We start from the raw sequence: 13,658 nt of genomic DNA on the forward strand, positions 1-13,658 counted from the left end.
GGCCCTGCTGCTTAGCCTCTTGGTGACACATTATTGCAGTTCAAAAATCAAGGTACAGTTCAGGGAGCTCTAGAATCAGCACAAATAAAACTCATGTCCCTTCTTAATTCTGTGGTAAGACTGACTCAGCGGGCCGATCCCCCTACCCAAGAAGCAGCCGTTATATGCAGCTATGTGGATAGTGCGCTGTTGGCTGATTCTCAGATAAAGCAGTCATTACTCATGCACTTCATAGTGCGACTAGATAACACATAGAGACACTCAGCAGTGTGGTGATAGCCACAGGGAAAGAGGAGGGGGGTGAAGGGGGAGGTGCGTAAAAGGGAGCTAAATGGGGATGGAAAGAGACTTTGCTTCGGGCAATGGGTGCAGGATGCAGTGTGCAGATGATGTTTTGTTGAGTTGTACACTTGACACCTGCATGGTTTTATGAACCAGTGCCACCCCCAATAAATTCAATTTTTTAAAAAAATTCAATAATTATTCCAGCTTCTCTAGGTGCTTTGGTTTTAGTTCTAGGAATAAAATGTTATGCACCTAAGTCTCCAATGGAATCCTGAACATGCAGATGGTGCAGGTTTCAACCAATGAAAAGAAAATGAATTAACCAATAATTATTTTTTTAAAAATTTAAGGCTCAAAATCCCATTTCAATCACCCATCCTACTCTAGTGTGAGGAGTAATAAGTGGGTCTGTTTCCTAAGCTGGGGCTCATACTGTTTGACTCCCAGTATATACCTAGTGGGCCTCTGATAGACGTGTGTCTAGTGAATGGGCCTTATTTGATTGAATGGTTTCCCACTCCACGGGGAAGGGAAGTGGAGCAGGCATTTTGGATGAGGCAGAGCAACTCCCCACTGTCCCAGGAGTCCCAGCTGTCCTGGGTGGCCGCATCGTGCAGTGTATTGGGAGCACATTGTAAAGTTGCTTTTGCATTTCCGGACTCTATGGAGACCCTGCCTTCCCTTAAATCCCAGTCACTGTCTCATATGTTCTCTACTATCAATCATTTGCTCTTAACTCTAACTCCCACTCTCCCACCTCCTCTCATCTAAGCTTCTGACATGTGACCTCTCTCTCCCTAAAGCTTTTATCAAAGGGAGTTTTAAAGTAAGCTGCAAGGTTTACTTCATGCTGTATAATTATGCTGATGTTATTTGCAGGATTTTCTGTGGTAGTAGTAGTACAAGCTTCATTTAATTTTATCTTTCTTTTTTTTTAAAAAAAAAAGATAATTTATTACATGTATAAGTAGCTGTGATTCAAGTTTTCTGTATTTGTAACATTTTTTTTTTCGTAAATCAAGAAGGAAAATGTCCTTTATCCAACCTTGTGTTCTAGTTTTTCTTTCTGAAAATTGTGTGGATTATATAATATGTCCCTTGCCAAATTCATTAGGCTGATGTGGGGCTTACTGAGTTAGTGCATGTGAGTGTGTTTTAAAAGGTAAAACGATACCTAAGCTTATAAATTATTTTTACAAGAAGTACTAGATGACCTTTTGTGGGGCAAGGTAGGTCCTGTCTGAGCCTTCACTTATCATGTAGCAGGATATGGGATGAACTCTGCAATGTCCTATAGCTCTAGTTAGGGAGTAGGCTCTACTGGGAGAAGGGGAAATGGATGAGGCCAGGGTCACAGCGAATAAAATGGGTATCCTTCCAGCATCTCACAGAGCAGTGGTCTTGCTGGCCCCTTTATTCCCTTTTATAAAGCCAGGTACATTCACCTCAACTGTGGGAAAGACCAGGGCATCCTGGAGTCAGGCTGTCTGGATGGGGATGCAGCTTTTTCTGTGAACTCTGCCTGCCCAAGGCCTGGAGACCTGGGGACACTTAGGAGGTTCAGTCCTTCCTGCCAGAAGAAATAGCCAGTGGTCACAGGGGGTGCTGACATGGGTGCTGTTCCTCCAATGAGGATGCGACTCCCTGTAACATTTAGCTTGTTGTCTTGGCAACTGTGAAGAAGCCCTCAGGGTCACTGCTGTGAGTAGTCAGCTCTGCTCAGCCACTGACAACTTCTCACACCAGACTATCTTCGCTTGGGCTTTGGGGACATTCAGACATCATGGTCACCCCATCCACTGGCTCTCTCAGTGAACTTTCTTCATGGCAGGGATAATTTTCATCCCTGGTGTAGCCATCAACCCCTTTTGACATTTCAAACAAGTCATAACTGGTTCTAAGCTCAATTCATGCCTTTGGTCACACTGTCTGTTGTACAAGGAAAGTCCCACCCAGGCCTCCATGTGTCAGCCATGAAGATTCAAGATACGTTTCGCAACACCGGCATGGGGGAAGGCATGGACAGCGGAGAAAAGGAAAGCTGTATAAAGCCAGTGTCAGTGAGAGAGGAGCACCGCTCTTCCTTCCTCCTTTGCATCCTCAGAAGGACCAGAGGAGGTCAGGGTGTCTGCTAAACACACGGGAGATCGTGGGGCAGGGAGATCCTATGTTGCAGTGTAGGAAGCTTGCTCTCTCTGCTATCCTGCATTTGTAAGATAGATGTAAGTAGCCTTGTTAGGAAAAATAATCAGATCACTTTTGGGCTAGGCTACCTGGTTGGGGTTTCAGCTATTTATCAGAGTTGTTAGGATTACCTGCTGCTCAACTCTTGAAGGATTTGGGGCCCTATAATATACAGCCCCTTCTCCAATAATTAATACAATCCCTCTTGCAGAGAGAAGGGGGTGGGGAACCACTGTTCAGACAGTGAGACGTTAGAGTCATTTTTTTTTTTATCATTCTTGCACCCTGCATTACAATCTAGTTCCAGGAACTCCAATTTTAGCTCTGTTATCTCCATTCTTAGTTCTCAATAAGATAGTCATTCAATGAGACATTCAGTTACTAATTGTTGTAGGTTGGGTTCTCCAGGATGCAGATTCTGACACAGAGATCAACATTCAGGAAATTTATTAGGGAGTGTTCTTGGGATCAACATTTGTAGAAAAGAAGCCATGGAAGAATATTTGGCAGCAGGAGAAGTTAAACTGAGGTTCAGTCATTTCCAATGAAAGCCTCAGGCATTCTGAAGCTGAGATGATCCTTCAGAGTTGTCCCTCATTGGGACCAAGGGACTGGGCCTTATATTCCCACATTGTTCAGTCATTGTGTACAGGCTGCCCTGGGAAGTGGTTGTGAGCTTGGGTAAAGTGGCTCTCTTCAGCTTGAGTCCCCAGAGGGCACTGTTATCTAAGAACTTTCTCCTGGTAGCACCCCTAGCCTCCAGGGAATACATCCTCAGTTCTGAAGGAGGTCTGACTACATGTGGAATATTTACTGTAATAAGTAACAGATATTTGGAATATCTTTGTAATGTAACAAATCAGGATGTTTGATTTTCTTTTCTTGGCTACAAACAGTTTACCCCAAAGTGAAGGTGATACTAGGTAATATAGAGCTGATGGGCACTGGGATAGCAACCTGTTGACAGTCTTCTATTTAGGTCTACCAGTTGTATTTCTATGCTTCACAAGGCTTGCATGTATTCAATTGACCTTTGATAAAGGAGCAAAAGCAATACAATGGAGCAAAGGTAGTATTTTCAACAAATGGTGCTGGAACAATGGATCTGGACACAGGCCTTACGCCCTTCACAAAAGTTAACTCAAAATGGATCACAGACCTAAATGTAAAATGCAAAACTATAAAACTGCTAGACGATAGCATAGGATAAAACCTATGTGACCTTGGGCATGGTGATGACTTTTTAGTTACAATACCAAAGGCAGAATCCATGAAAGAAATAATTGATAAGCTGGACTTCATTAAAATTAAACATCTCTGCTCTGCAAAAGACAATGTCAAGAGAATGAGTAAAAAAAGCCACTGACTGGGAGGAAATATTTGCAAAAGACACATCTAATAAAGGACTGTTATCCGAAATATACAAAGATCTCTTAAAAAGTCAACAGTAAAAAAAAAAAAAATAATCAAATTTTTAAAATTGACTGGAACAGATGCCTTGCCAAAGATGGCAAGTAAGGATACAAGTTGATACTTCGCATTATGTGTCATCAGGGAAATGCAAATGAAAACAATGAAATATTACTATACACCTGAACGGCCAAAATCTGGAACACTGACAATCCCAAATCCTGGCAAGGATGCAGAGCAAGAGAAACTCACATTCACTGCTGGCGGGAATGCAAAATGGTACAGCAACTTTGAAAGACAGTTTGGCAGTGTCTTAGAAAACATACCTTCATATGATTCAGCAATCTTGCTCCTGGGTATTTACCTAGAGGAGCTGAAGATTCATGTGCACACGAATGTTTATAGCACTTTTATTTGTAATTGCCCAACATTTGAAGCAGCCAAAGTATCTTTCAGTAGGTGAATAGATAAACTATGGCACATCCAGGCAATGGAGTATTACTCAGCTCTGAGAAGAAAAGAGCTATCAAACCACGAAAAGAGAGGAATCTTAAATGCAAGTTGCTAAGTGAAAGAAGCCAATCTGAAAAGACCATATTGTGTATAATTCCAGCAAGGTAACATTTAGAAAAGGCAAAACTGCAGAGACAATTAAAAGATGAGTGGTTTCCAGGGATTGAGGGCGGGAGAGGGGGGAGCAAGGAGGGACGAATAGGTGCAGCTCAGAGGATGTATGATACAGTAATATGGATGCATGTCATTATACATTTGCCTAAACCCATAGAATGTACAACATCAAGAGTGAACCTTAATGTAAATGATGGATTTTGGGTGATGATGATGTGTCAATGCAGGTTCATCAGTTGTAACAAATGTACCCCTCTGGTGGGGGATGTTGCTAATGAGGGAAGCAATACATGTGTGGGAAAAGGGGATTTATGGGAAAACTCTGTACCTTCCCCTCAATTTTGGTATGAACCTAAAACTGCTCAAAATATCATCTTAAATTTTTAATAGGCAATTATACTGCCTCTGACAACAATTATTTAAAAAATGACATGTGCATAGGACTTTGGTTGTGTGCTTCACAGGCGTAACCAAATGAATGAGATATAAGAGTAATCATACAGAAGACTGCTTTTTAGTGGATCATCCGATTTTTATGTCAAAAGATACCAGTATCAACTCATCATGAAATTCTAATATTCCTCCTTCCAGAGAAATGCTTTGAGGGAGTGTCATTGTTTAGAATATTAAGCTTCCCCAGTTACATGAATATTCTATGAATATTAGTTCAAAGAATTCTACTTAAAAATGAATTTTGAGAATGCCTAGAAGTCATTTCCTCTTCCTCTGCCATTTGATCTCTTAAATGTGGTCAATAATGCCTAAAAGAGCTGTTGTATCTCTTCATTACAACTTGTTAAATTTTAATCAAACTCAAAGTAATATTTATGCCACCAATTTAATACAGCACAGCATTAGTCTCAGTTCTGCTGGGGAATTCTGGCAGAATGAGCAACGCAACAAAGTCTTGCTCTTGAGTTTTGTAATGTTTCCAAAATCAATTTTGGGAATTATTTCGTGTAAATCATTGCAGCCTAACCATTACAACCAACGCACAGCATTCATCAGTGTTCAGCCAGGCCAGATACATTCTTACAGAGCTTGCTGTGCTGAAATGGTTTACTTAAGAAGAGGTATAGCCTTGTACCCTATAAGCTTTTTACAAAATATTGCGCTCCTTTTAGGACCAAGGCATTTGTGAAGGGTGTAGAGAAACTGGCTTTTCACTCACCAAAGGAGATCTAAGCAGTGATTTCCCCCCTCATTTCTGCACTCATGTTATTTAGTCTGGCCAATCACTTTATCAACTCATTGTCTTCATTCAAGGTTGACTGCATGACCATTTTTGTTGTTGTCAAATATAGTTTTATAATATTTATATCAACTTTGATTCAAACTCTCCCAACGGCTTTGAGCCAGGCTGGTGGAAAGGGCAGTCCATTGCTTTTCCAACTCTTAACCCAGAGGTTGGAGGAGGTTGGGAGCAATGTTCAGAGGCTCAGCTAACTGTGAACCATCCATCTTCTGAGTGTCCCTTTTTATTACATCCATTTAGACCCTGTCTATTCTCTCCAGCCTCCTTCCTATATCCTAATTTTTCAATCTTTTCCCAAAACATATGATATGTTCACTCGCCCTTGGGGAATTCAAAGTGCCATATTCACTCAAAAGATTAGAACAGTAAAAAGTCTGTAAGCCGGTGGCAGCATGACAGTTCCTGAGTATAAATGGATAGAGTGATTAGACATTTGAAAAGGCAGGCTGGGCAGATGCCTGTCAAGTTAGTAGTACATTCACACCAAAGCAACAGTCCATAACTCAGACCGGCAGACATACTGACTCCCAGTGTATTCATTCACTCAACATAAAATGTGGGCCAGGGATTCTTCTAAACCGGATTACTGCAGAGAGCAAAGCCAACCTGGCTTCTTGAAACTTACATTCCGGAATTCCATTAGGCTTAGAGTAGTCCACGAACCAGCAATATCGGCATTGCCGGGAGCTGGTTAGAAATGCAGAATCACAGGGCCCACTCCAGACCTACTGAATCAGAATCTGCATTTCCAGCTCTCCAAGTAATTTGTATGCACGTTGAAGTTGGAGAAGCACGGCTCTAACAGATGCTGTTACATTATAACGTGATGGACCACAACCTCAAGTGCATCAGAGTCCTCTGGAGGGCTGGTTACAGCCCACACCCCAGAATTACTGATTCCGTAGATCTGGACCAGAGGCTATGAGTTTACCCTTCAAAAATGTGCCCAGGTGCTGCTTGGTTCTGCTGGCACAACCACACTCTGGCGTGGGTGGCAGCAGAGTCCAAATATTTGTGATTCAATCCTGGTTCTGCCAACTTGAGTCTTCAACAAGTCATTTCTGCCTCTAGGCTTCAGTTTTGTCATCTGTAAATCTGTGGTGTCGTAACAGTTCTGCCTCAGAGGTTTATGGTGAAAATTAAATAGTACATGAAAACTGCCTGATCCATAGTCAGTGCTCCCTGACTGACAGTGTTATCGAAAGAATGAAAAGGCCAGCACGTATCCATGGGCTCCTGTGGCTCTAATGCACAGACTTAAGTGAAATTGCTCTCCAGTGCCCCAGTTCTGCAGGTTTGGATCCTTGAAAATTAGACCTTGCTGTCTATTCACTGGCCTTGAAGAAGGGAGCGTTTTCTCCCCACACATCTTAGTTAATGACTTGGGTGTGGATTGGTGTCACCTGCCCTCGCTGTGGCACTAGAGGTGCCCTTTCTTTCTATTCATGTGGTGTGATCGTTCTAATTATCACCCAATAGTCTACCCCCAACACCTTTGCAGTTAGGTGATTAATGGGGCCCAAATTCACCATTTTCATCCTGTAGGACTCTTTTTAGCGGTAACATTTGCAGTGTTTTTTATTGATCCTTACAATTTTCATGTATTAAAGAATATTAAATAGGAACAGATGAAAAGAAAAAATTTATTTGTATTTTGCCAAGAAGGTTCTTAATTTATATTTTCTAAACACCCCAGGTACGCTTGAAGAACACTTTCCCTCTAGACAAACTACTTTTTCAAGCCACAAAGCTGTAATTCTGAATTTGCAATCATGCAGTATGTTTTTATGGAAATAGTAGAGGAATAAAATCTCTCCTTTAATGCTCTACATTGTTAAGTATCAATTAAACTCAGGAAACTAATTAGAGCTAATGACACTCCGGTGATCCTGATGGCAGACAGTATGGCCCATTTAAAACAGTTCCAATTAAGTAGGTCTATCTCCGGCATACTTTTGATAAATAGTTTCCCTGGACTCCCATGCATTACAGACCTAGCCCATGCTTTGATTCATCCATTCAAGTAACCGTTCCTAACTAAGCTTTTCCTTTGAGTTGGTCAGAAACGTAAACAGATGCAGCCCCTGCTCTCAAGCGGTCACAGTCCAGAGCAGAGGCAGGCCTATGATGAGAATGAGGTAGCACGTGCAAAAAGAGAGAGAGGCATCAGGTTCATAAAATCCCAGTCTAGGCAAGCATTGTTAGGAACGGCATCCTGAGCAAGGTCGCACCTGATCCTTAGCAGATTCATGCAGAATAGCCAAGTGAAAGCGGGATGAGCGACATGTCAGGAAGAGAATGTAATATGGGCAAAAACACAGGCAAAGCATAGCTCCAGGAGAGGGATGAATTCATTTCATATTCATGGAGTGCAGAAGGGCCCGGTAAGGAGCTGGTGTGTCCCTGTGTCATGGTAAGGAGCATGGTCTTTCCCTGCAGACATTGGAAGCCACTGAACGTGTTGAGGCAGAATGGCAACACAGATTTCTGTTTCACATGGGATTAATTTGGTGAGAGTGAGTAGGGGAAAGTCAAAGGCAAGGCAGCCAGTTAAAAGACAACTGCAATAATTCAAGTAAAGAACTTGTATGCATATATGCATAACCCAAGGACACAGACAATAGTGTGGTGAAGGCTTGGGCGGGGAGGGTATTGGGTGGAGAGAGTTAATGGGGGGTGGGGGGGGTCATCTCTAATACTTTCAACAATAAAGATAAATTTAAAAAATAAATAATGAGTCTAAACTAGAAGTGATAGAGGGATTTAATAACTACATAGGCAGGAAAATAAGGCATTACTTGGTGCTTGGACACTTGGGAGAGGGAAGTGATGGAGGAGTCAAGGAAGAAGCTAAGGTGGGCAGCTGGGGTGAGGGTGGGTGTTGGTGCCAACCTATGAGAAGGTGCAGTGGGGAGCAGGCAGGTATGGAGAGATAATGAACATTGTGAGTGTTGGACATGGTGAGTTTAAGATTCTGTGGTGTATTTTAGTTGGTTACATTAAGTTTGAGCCAAGGATAGACATCTAATGTGAATTTATTGAGTTGGTGGTATTTGAAGTCACAGGAAAAGAGAAAAATGTGGAGTGAGGAAGAGTGAGTGTGAAAAGAACCTAAGTAAAGAGCAACATAAAGGAACAAGTTAGATGAAGAGAAGCCCACAAAATAGAAAGGGAGGCATTGAAGTAGGGGGATAAGAAGAATCAGAAGCTGGTCTCCTGACAGAAACTAGCAAGTCAGAGCTTCATGGAGGGAAAATGTTGCATTGTCTCAATGGGGATGGCATCTAGAGAACTCTAGTTTGAAGAAGGAGGTGGGGAAAGGGACATTACCAAGAAATATGTTCCACAGACCACAGTGGGTGGGAGGATGAAGGAAACTGGAGGAAAGAGAACAAGAGGGTAGTGGAAGAAGTATTTTATCTTCTCCATCAGACAAGATTTCCAGTGGAGGAATATAGTAAGAGCCTTCACACCACCATGAAAGAGCAGTCATTTTTTTAACGATTTTTAAAATTGATTTTTAGAGATGGAGAAAGGGAGAGGGAGAGAAACATCAATGTGAGAGCAGAACATCGATAGGCTGCCTCCTGCATGCCCCCTACTGGGGATCAAGCCAACAGCCTGGCATGTGCCTTGACTGGGAATCGAACTGTGACCTCCTAGTTCAGTGGTCGGCAAACTGCGGCTTGTGAGCCACATGCAGCTCTTTGGCCCCTTGAGTGTGGCTCTTCCACAAAATACCACGTGCGGGCGTGCACGTACAGTGCGATTGAAACTTCGTGGCCCATGTGCAGAAGTTGGTTTTTGGCCTGGGCGAGTCTATTTTGAAGAAGTGGCGTTAGAATAAGTGGGGGGTGTTGGTCCGTGGGGCGATGGGAGACGCGGTGTGGGGGAGGCGTGTGCGATTCATGCACAAGTTGAGTGAGCCAGTCAGTCAGCAGTCTCATTGTGCAGTGGTTAGTGCTAGTCGCGTCCGGAAATCGCGCACGGGTTGCAAAAGTAAAGTTTATTAAGTTAATTTTAGGGAACGTTGTGGAGTGAAAGAAGATGTAGTGTCGAGGACTGAGAAAGGTATGTTGAGATGGTTTGGACATATAGAGAGGATGAACGAAAGGAGATAGATGAAACAAGTATACAAGACGGGTGTGGATGGGAGAGTTGGAAGGGGTTGACCTCAGCAAACATACCTCAATCAGATTGAGGACGTTTATAGCAAAGGCCAAGCTTAGGAGTACCCTAATTAAGTTAATAACAATAACCTACCTATATAGTTTAAGTTTAAAAAATTTGGCTCTCAAAAGAAATTTCAATCGTTGTACTGTTGATATTTGGCTGTTGACTAATGAGTTTGCCGACCACTGTCCTAGTTCATAGGTCAATGCTCAACCGCTGAGTCATGCCAGCCAGGCATATTGTGTCTTATTTGATCCTCCCAACAGTTGTGTTAAAAAGCGGAACAGGTGACAAAGCTTCAGTTCAAAATAAAAACATGAAAAAGACTGAAATGATCATGAAACATCCCGAATGAGATTTCACTTGCCTCGGAGGCCAGCTAAGGACCCAGAACTTTTTGTTGTGTCTCACCAAGAGAGAAGGTGGACTTTGTGAGAATAAATAGGTGATAAAATAGTCTCCTTTTCACCAAAGGAAAGCATTCGTTGCTAAGAAACCAAAAAGAATTGTAAACCTCTTTTAGTCCAAAGAAAAAAATTTCAAAGTGTGGGTTCTTATTTTTATATTTAGAAGGACCTAATTTTAGCATAAGAACCTTTTTACTGAAGTGTAATATACATTCAGAGAATGACCCAAATCATAAGTGTGCAGCCAAGTGAATTTTCAGAAAGTAAAAGCATTTAGGTAACCAAACTCAGATCAAGAGAAAGAACACTACAGTTTACCCAGAGGCCTCCCTTTCCCGCTCCCAGAAACTGACTCCCAAAGGTAGCTACTATCCTGACTTTACACACCAATTAGTCTTGCCAGAGTACAGTTTGATTTATGAAAGAAAATGAAGTGACTTACCCCCTGTTCAGGTGTTACTGAGTTAATCATTTTTTGTGGTATAACACTTGGTATACTACTTGTTCAAAGTCCTAAAACAATTAGTGTCTATATTTGGCATTTATTAAATACAATTATTATTAGGAAATTTTGAAGTTAGGAAATGCACTAGTACATTGTCTTTGTGGAATTTAATTATCTCCCAATTGTATCGCCTAGAATATAGAACATGTGGCATCAATTAAGTGTGACAAAATTGCTGCATTAAGCTTATATACTTTATTCTTAAGAGAACCTCTTACACTTTCCCTTAGAGCCCATTTATTCTCACTTGACACATAATTCTTGTTGATTTAATCAGGTAGTTTCCAAGCTCACCACATATTAAAAGTCTGTAAGGAGAATTTGGTGCAGGGGCTAAGCCACATTCGCATATAAACTATATGAAGACATAATGGCTGTTGGAAAGGGAGGAAACAATATAAGATAACTTATACCCCTAAAACTAGGAAATACCATGATTGAGTCCAATTAGCATAGAAGTGACTGTACCAACACTCTGAGAGCATCACTAACCAACAAGCCAGCTGTGATGTGCCCAGCTGGGACCTGAGCTATGTGGAAGAGTCTCAGTCACGTTCAATAGGCATTATTGAAGACCCCTTGAGAACATGTAAAATAGTAGAGTTTCATCTAAAATAGTTATACTGTGATATAGAAAATTTTACAGCATAGGAGACAAATCCTTAGTCACCTGTATAACTTAGGAATTCCAGAAGTTATTAATTATTTGAGAGTTCTACAGATGGAAAGAGTTTCCACATTGCCAAGACAGAGCCCTTTAAGGCTAGTCTTTTAGTATCCCTGACATGGAAGAGCAGTAGATGCTCTAAGCACCTCTAGCTGTTGAAATCTGTAACATTCTCCAACCTCAACTTCCATTCCCTAAACCCCACACTTGGGCGTTCAGTATAGAAAAATTAATTCTGGTAATACTGGTAAATAAATATTAGAAATGAAAATTACTCACAGCCCTACTCAGAAATAAATATTTTAAACCTAGACATCTGCTCTTTTCACTTTACAGTACACAGTGAACAGTATTCTAGTTCTTTAAATATTTTACCTCAACATCATTTATTGTAACCGCATAGTATTCCATTGTTTAATTGTATTATAATATATTAACCAATGCCAACTGTTGAATGTTTAGGCTGTTCTCAATTTTTCCCATATTATGTAAAATGCTGACATGAGTGAATGAATGAATGTACCCCTAGCTAAATTTTTTATCACGTGACTTACTTCCTTGGAATTAATTTCTAGAGGTGAAATTTATCTTGAAGGTGCTCTACAGAAGGGATATACTTTAATGTTCACCAGCAGTGTACTAGAGGGTCAGCTTTGAACCAAAATCAATATTGGGTCTTTATGTACTTGTAACTTCCCCACAATGCTTCTACATGGTCCCTATTTGTTTTAGTTTGCTCTGATTACTTTGATTAGTGAGGTGGAACATTTTGATATATTTATTAGGCACTTGTATTCTCTTTTCTGTTTATGTCATGTTAATATACTTCATCCATTTTTCCACTGAGGTTTTTAAATATTGTTTTATTACTGATTTGTAAGATTTTTATTACTTAAGGAAATTGAACTTTCATCACATGTCACAAACATTTTTTCATAATTTGCTTATATGAGTAGTGTTTATTTTTGCTGTTCCTGTTTAAAGCAGTTTACAAAGTTTATAGGATCAAGTTTGTTGGACTATATTTTCTAAGACTTAAAAACTTTTTCTCCTGCAAAGCTTTTATATAAAAGGCCTGTGGCCGTCACGCCGTAATGCTGTCATGAGCAAATGAGCAGTGGCTCTCACGGTGGGTGGGTGGGGCGCGAGCTACTAATGGTGGAGAGCTATGAGCTGCAGAGAGCTGCAAGCGGGGGAGGGCGGGGAGCAAGCTATGAGTGGCGATGGGCGGGGCGGCCAGCTGAGGCAGGCAAGTGGCAGTGAGCTACTCATGCACGATTTTGTGTGCACTGGGCCTCTAGTATTATATGAAATTCATGAGTATATTTTTCTAGACTTGAGTTTTTTTTAATTTAACAAAATTTACATTTGAAAAGATGTGAGGAAGGGGTCAAACTTAATTTTTCTTTATGTATTTTGATTAGTCCTAATACCATTTTAGAAGGTGGATAAATCAGTGCAGAAGAAACATTAATGTGAGTTGTGACAGAGTTAGTCAGTCATTGAATGCTTTCTGTAAGAAATTTGTGCCAATTTTTTATAAATATGAGTAGTAATATGAATTGGCAAGGGATGGGGAGATGGGATTCACCTCAATTCAACCTACCATGTGCTGGAGTTCTAAGCAGGCATTGATGGAGGGACCAGCTGGTCATGCCCCCAGGACAGGATCAAGATTAACTTGGTATTTCTTCGGGGCCATGTGGGAGGAAAAGAAAAATGAGATGGGTTCAGCCAGGTACAGGGCAGTTATTGGGCACAAAAGCTGGACTGAAGAGCTTGGAAAGCACCTTTATCTCCTAAGGAATTCTAAAATATATACTTATAAAGACAACTTCTCCTGCTTTAATAGTAATCCAGTAGAATTTAGCCATTAGAAGATATTTAATGGAGGGTATTAACAATGTGAAAAAAAAACTTAAACGATTAAGCTAATGCCAGCTCAACTGGAATGCCATTAATTGAAAGGAATAATCCCTAATGCCTTAATCCGTAGACTCATTAAGGATTTGGAAGAAATTATGAATAACTTGTTTCATTAACTAAATGAGGTTTTAATTAAGATCTTCTTGGCAAAACAAGAGTACAGGGCAACATTAAAGTGGATTTTAAGACATTGGAAGGGCAAACTCGGTTCTGAAAGAG

General features: G+C 40.9%; 1 protein-coding gene across 1 annotated transcript in view; it reads left to right on the forward strand.

Annotated features, from left to right (window-relative positions):
* The window catches only part of CLVS1 (clavesin 1), a 129,493-nt gene that overhangs the window by 56,847 nt on the left and 58,988 nt on the right, over positions 1 to 13,658 (forward strand). The gene's annotated exons all lie outside the window — the stretch shown is intronic.

The sequence above is a fragment of the Myotis myotis genome, unplaced genomic scaffold (genome assembly GCF_014108235.1).
Source record: "Myotis myotis isolate mMyoMyo1 unplaced genomic scaffold, mMyoMyo1.p scaffold_m19_p_16, whole genome shotgun sequence".
NCBI lineage: Eukaryota > Metazoa > Chordata > Mammalia > Chiroptera > Vespertilionidae > Myotis > Myotis myotis.